This window comes from Bison bison, unplaced genomic scaffold (genome assembly GCF_000754665.1).
Source record: "Bison bison bison isolate TAMUID 2011002044 unplaced genomic scaffold, Bison_UMD1.0 scf7180017864291, whole genome shotgun sequence".
Classification (NCBI taxonomy): Eukaryota; Metazoa; Chordata; class Mammalia; order Artiodactyla; family Bovidae; genus Bison; species Bison bison.
This window is the reverse complement of record NW_011494863.1, coordinates 1845453-1852207: the sequence shown is the minus strand read 5'-3', so window position 1 is coordinate 1852207 and position 6755 is coordinate 1845453. Positions and strand designations below refer to the sequence as shown.

The 6755-nt window shown below is 37.4% G+C and overlaps 1 protein-coding gene across 1 annotated transcript in view; it reads right to left on the bottom strand.

Annotated features, from left to right (window-relative positions):
* Window positions 1-6755, bottom strand: part of LOC104996359 (protocadherin alpha-9-like) — a 12794-nt gene that overhangs the window by 1766 nt on the left and 4273 nt on the right. The window lies entirely within an intron of this gene.

Below are 6755 nucleotides of genomic sequence, written 5' to 3'. Positions count from 1 at the left end.
GAAGTTCCGGAGATTCTTCCCTGTCTAAAGGTTTGCGTAATACAAGACTGAGAGGTTTTACCTGTTGGTCGGTGGTTGGTACCTCCAGAGAGAAATACTCACTGGAGCTCAGCCTGTAAGTCAACAGAGCGTTCTCCCCGATATCTGCGTCGGAGGCGCCCTCTAGTGGAAACCGAAAGTCAAGCGGCCTGGATTCCGCGATGAACAGATTCTTTTGTGTCCCCTGGAACACAGGAGGATTGTCGTTAATGTCCTTCACCTCCACCTCCACATGGAACACCTGCAGCGGCCGGTCCACGATCACCTCCAGGTGGATGCTGCACTCCGCGCTCCGCCCGCACAGCTCCTCTCGGTCGATCCGAGAATTCACAAACAAAATGCCATTCTGCAGATTTACCTCCAGAAGGTCCCCAAGACCTTTGGAATCCAACTGGAACAAGCGGGGCACCAGCTCTTGCAGCTCCAGCCTTAGGTCCTGGGCGATGTGGCCCACGAAGGTGCCGTGTTTGGCCTCCTCCATAACTGAATAACGAACCTGGCCACTCCCTGTCTCCCAGGCTGCGAGGGTGACAAACAACAGTAGTAGATTCCGGTTCCCTTGGTTGCCTTGACTTGCGCACAGCATTTCAAATAGTCGAGCTTATTTCTTCTTAGCGAAAAATTTCTCAATATTAAGGGAAATCTTCTGATTCCGTCAGTTCCATCCTGCTGTGTTCGTCATCGTTCTGCACTAGGAAACTATAAAAGACTCTAGCATATTTCCTAAGCCTCAAAGATGGCTGTCGCCTTGGATCAGAGAATATCTCGGCGGAGAGTGACATCACGTGGCCCAAAAAGTAAGTACATACTCCATGGCTGAACATTTTACCTTATCCTGAGAAATTTTACTTCCTTCTCTGAATTTTTTCTTAATCATTAACGAAATAGAGAACAGTATTTGAGTCTTGTTGGAGGCATTCTAGCAAATTAAGTACCTCTAAAAGTTTAGTATAAACCAAAATTGTGAACTTTTGTCATCTGAGAAAACATTCCACACAATTTTAAAATAATCACAGAAATGAAGTAAAAATAAAAATGATCTAACAACCAGGAATTTTAAAGTGGAAGATTCTTTCATCTTGTAATTCAGGATCTTCCACATTTATAGATTTAGGGTTTTGGCTATAAGATTTTGGTGACTATTTCCAGGGTCTCTAGGAAACCCTACCATTGAGAAAGAAACTCTCACATGTCTGAAAAAATAATTTAGGAAATTGAGCAATTAACTGAGTATTTTCTTAAGTAATTTTATGAATTGAATGTATGTAAAATGAGAACAGAATTTGCTTTACTATATAGTGTAGCAAGATACTATTTTATATTTTTATTAGAAATTATATAACTTGTTTCCATAAGTGTGTTGCATGCCTATATCTATATAGTTCAATTTTTCCAAGCCTTAATATTTATGAATATTTTTTAAAAATCCCCAATATAGTTTATATTCTATCTTTTCATAATATATTTTAATTTCATTATTGTTCATCTTTAGTACTTAGGCCAGTTTCCAGTTTTGAAGCTATGCTTGGGATTCTTCCTTCTTAGTATCTACTTAACAAGGAAAGTTCACTTGTGAATTCTGCTCTCATTTCAAACAGCAAATAGATTACTCGCATCTAGATTTTAGTGCCTCTCAAGAGTAAAAGTGTAAGTCAACTATACTCCAATATAAATTTTTTTAAAGTTTAATTGGTAGAGGAAAAATTATCAGTTTATGGTGCCACTGATGCTTTTATATATCTTTCTTTTCTTTCATATTCCTATAGCAAGCTAAGAAACATTTTTACCTAATGCTGTTATCCTTGATTATTGCGGTAGCTTCCTAGATTTTCTTTCCATCCAAACTTTTGAAATACGATGTTGACTTCTTTGCTTAAAATCTTTTGCTAGCTCCCAACTAACTTCTGAAGAATCCAAATTTCTTAATCTACTACTCAAAGTGACTTAGTCTAGTACTCAAAATTAAGAGATATTTTCATATCACTTTTTTGCCTTTATTTTATGTGAACCATATGTTTTCATCAAAATGGATTATTCCAAGTTTCCAGTCAACTGAGGCCTGTGGGTGTCTTCAAGTTTGCTTAATTTTCTCCTTCACAGAAGTGTTCAGGGGAAATTTACTCGTTTGAAAACACCATGACCCTTCCAAGTGTTCCTTTAAAAATGCAAACAAGGAATGATTTTCTTTCAACTGCAGCCCCACTTTTATACCTGTTTTAATATCTTCTTTTAACTTGTATGACTCATGTGTTTTTTATCTCAAGCTTTACAAAGTCAGAGGCTGGGTGTTCATAATTCAGTGGTTTCTGGCATGTCATGGTCTTAGAATCCTCTAAAGATCTCTAAAGATCCTCTAAAGATCTATTAATGTTTAATGAAGATAAATAGCTATATTTTAAAAGTTATTCTATAACACTCTATATATAAGGCTTACTTCCTTAGTTAGTAGGAAGTAAGTACTACTAATTCTTAAATCATCAATAAGACATATTGTGTATTTCTTTTTAAGGAAAAGGAAACACTACTAATGGAAAAGAACAAAGATTTCAAACACATTCTCAGACTTCTGATTTGAAGCAATTTATAAGCATGGAAAAATACATCACTGTCCACACAAGATTGTCTAGACTTTCCCTAAGGAGGTTTTATCTAAATAACTTTCTAGATCCAAAAAGATTTTCTATACCCAGAGTGCTAATTGGACTTTCCAAAACCTGTAACAACTGACTTTTAGATGAATTTTTTATTCTACCCCAAAGAATTCAAAGCATTGAGACATTCTAGGTTAATCTGAAAATAACTTCACAAAAGACGATTTTTACATAAGAGTAATATGGAAGGTCATAATGACTTTCAAATATTTTAGTTTTTCCATTTCCAAATATGAACTCCTTGTACTTTTGAATAATAGTAATCAGATTTTCTTATGCACATAGTGCTTGCCATAGTTTTATAAGCAATTTTATAAGTATTTACTTATTTGATACAAAAATTCTATGCAATAGAACTCATTCATCATTCATAGGATGTGAAACCAAGGAATTGAAATAACAGATGCTTTAATAAATGTTATATGAAGAAAAATTCATAGAGATGAAATTTTGATACAAGATGCTTCAGGGTTCACAGTATTTAATAACTGAGCTCTGGTGCCTTTCAGTTAAGAAATATTTAATAGCTAAAAGCTCTGCATTAATAAAATAGTGAAAAATATTAAAATACAGATATAGATTTTGACTCCCTCTTTGTGACAGGCATACTTCCAAATTGAAATTCAAATACCAATTAGAGAGTTGGAGGAACACAGAACTAAAACGATTGAAATTATGAGATTAGTCAAGTAAATGGTAGGTGGTGGAAACAGTCTTTGTTTCTAATTAAGGGATTTTTAAAAAATAAACATTTAGGAGGAGAATTGAGTGATTAAAGTTATACCTGAGAATCAGATAAGCTTGGAATAGGAAATCTAAGAGTACCATCACTTTCACAAGGTTAAAACTCCATACTTGATTCAAGCAGTACAATAAAAATAAGCATATATAACAATACACAGCCATTTAAGTTGAAGACTAAAATTTAATTATTCCTTTTATGTCATGTACTTTTAATAACCAAATATAGGCAGTGATGGCATGGTAAGAAATATAAAATAAACTGCAAAATAACACTGATTTCAGATTACTTACAATTGATCAAAGGAAATAACATGAGATCACAAATTATTATATTGCTGACCATAACTGATAATAAGATGAAGAAATATGTTAATAACAAGTTATAAGAATTGAGAATACCAGAAACCCTTCATTCTGTTCCATTAAATTCCCCCATTTTCTCCAAAGGAAGATGCTCAAAATCTATGGCTGTCTGATTAACATCGAGGCAGGTCAAAGAGTTATAAGAAAAAATATTTTTAAAAGACAAGAAGAAGCAAAATAATGAAAAAATGAAATGGCAAACTAATAAACTTTCTTGGACTTTCAAAATTTTACTCTATAACACTAAAAATCTTTACTTGAATTAATGGGTCCTAACATCTGCATTGGAGAAGGCAATGGCACCCCACTCCAGTACTCTTGCCTGGAAAATCCCATGGATGGAGGAGCCTGGTAGGCTGCAGTCTATGGGGTCGCTAAGAGTCGGACATGACTGAGTGACTTCACTTTCACTTTTCACTTTTCTGCATTGGAGAAGGCAATGGCACCCCACTCCAGTACTCTTGCCTGGAAAATCCCATGGATGGAGGAGCCTGGTAGGCTGCAGTCTATGGGGTCGCTAAGAGTCGGACATGACTGAGTGACTTCACTTTCACTTTTCACTTTTCTGCATTGGAGAAGGCAATGGCACCCCACTCCAGTACTCTTGCCTGGAAAATCCCATGGATGGAGGAGCCTGGTAGGCTGCAGTCTATGGGGTCGCTAAGAGTCGGACATGACTGAGTGACTTCACTTTCACTTTTCACTTTTCTGCATTGGAGAAGGCAATGGCACCCCACTCCAGTACTCTTGCCTGGAAAATCCCATGGATGGAGGAGCCTGGTAGGCTGCAGTCTATGGGGTCGCTAAGAGTCGGACATGACTGAGTGACTTCACTTTCACTTTTCACTTTTCTGCATTGGAGAAGGCAATGGCACCCCACTCCAGTACTCTTGCCTGGAAAATCCCATGGATGGAGGAGCCTGGTAGGCTGCAGTCTATGGGGTCGCTAAGAGTCGGACATGACTGAGTGACTTCACTTTCACTTTTCACTTTTCTGCATTGGAGAAGGCAATGGCAACCCACTCCAGTGTTCTTGCCTGGAGAATCCCAGGGACGGGGGAGCCTGGTGGGCTGCCGTCTATGGGGTCGCACAGAGTCGGACACGACTGAAGCGACTTTGCAGCAGCAGCAGCAACATCTGCATATTCTATGTAATGAAAATTTATAAATTTATCAGTTGGTCACCAAGAATGGCATTAATACATGCTTCTTCTATTCAAAATATTTTTCTAAGTCATATAGAAAATAAAAATCAATGCAAAATATTTTCCCACACTACTCCAACTCATCTACAAAGGGCTGATAGTATTTTATTCAATATTAATCATTAGAGTTAAGTAGATTTTTATCAGTCTAAAAGCAATTATTTACTATACTTACATCCTCAAAACATATTATGATTGACATGACAAAAATTATCTGATAGTAAAGTACATATCTTGAAATGGTAAAATGATCTATTTGATATTGTATTGAGAGGATATTGTATTGTGAGTTTTTTGTGTATTTTCTCCTTGGGGATTTTTTCTTTGTTTGGCTGAGTAGTTTGCAGAATCTTATTCCTCCTATTAGGGACTGACAAACTTGGGTCTCCAGTAGTGAAAGCACTGAGTTCTAAACATTGGACCTACAAGGAATAACCTGATAGTTCCTATTTTTATTATTCCTGTTTTGTATTACCTATTTTTATAACTTCTGGTCTATAATAAATATAGGATGGAAACATTTAAATTTTGAGAAGAAAGTATTATTCTTTATAACTAAAGAGATACCAAGGGAACATTTCATGCAAAGATGGGCTTGATAAAGGACAGAAATGGTATGGACCTAACAGAAGTAGAAGATATCAAGAAGAGGTGGCAAGAATACACAGAAGAACTGTACAAAAAAGATCTTCATATCCCAGATAATCACGATGGTATGATCACCGACCTAGAGCCAGACATCCTGGAATCTGAAGTCAAGTGGGCCTTAGAAAGCATCACTACGAACAAAGCTAGTGGAGGTGATGGAATTCCAGTTGAGCTATTTCAAATCCTGAAAGATGATGCTGTGAAAGTGCTGCACTCAATATGCCAGCACATCTGGAAAACTCAGCAGTGGCCACAGGACTGGAACAGGTCAGTTTTCATTCCAATCCCAAAGAAAGGCAATGCCAAAGAATGCTCAAACTACTGCACAATTGCACTCATCTCACACGCTGGTAAAGTAATGCTCAAAATTCTCCAAGTCAGGCTTCAGCAATACGTGAACCGTGAACTTCCTGATGTTCAAGATGGTTTTAGAAAAGGCAGAGGAACCAGAGATCAAATTGCCAACATCCACTGGATCATCCAAAAGGCAAGAGAGTTCCAGAAAAACATCTATTTCTGCTTTATTGACTACGCCAAAGCCTTTGACTGTGTGGATCACAATAAACTGTGGAAAATTCTGAAGGAGATGGGAATACCAGACCACCTGACCTGCCTCTTGAGAAATCTGCATGCAGGTCAGGAAGCAACAGGTAGAACTGGACATGGAACAACATACTGGTTCCAATAGGAAAAGGAGTACATCAAGGCTGTATATTGTCACCCTGCTTATTTAACTTATATGCAGAGTCCATCATGAGAAACGCTGGACTGGAAGAAGTACAAGCTGGAATCAAGATTGCCGGGAGAAATATCAATAACCTCAGATATGCAGATGACACCACCCTTATGGCAGAAAGTGAAGAGGAACTAAAAAGGCTCTTGATGAAAGTGAAAGAGGAGAGTGAAAAAGTTGGCTTAAAGCTCAACATTCAGAAAATGAAGATCATGGCATCCAGTCCCATCACTTCATGGGAAATAGATGGGGAAACAGTGGAAACAGTGTCAGACTTTATTTTGGGGGGCTCCAAAATCACTGCAGATGGTGAGTGCAGCCATGAAATTAAAAGACACTCCTTGGAAGGAAAGTTATGTCCAACCTAGATAG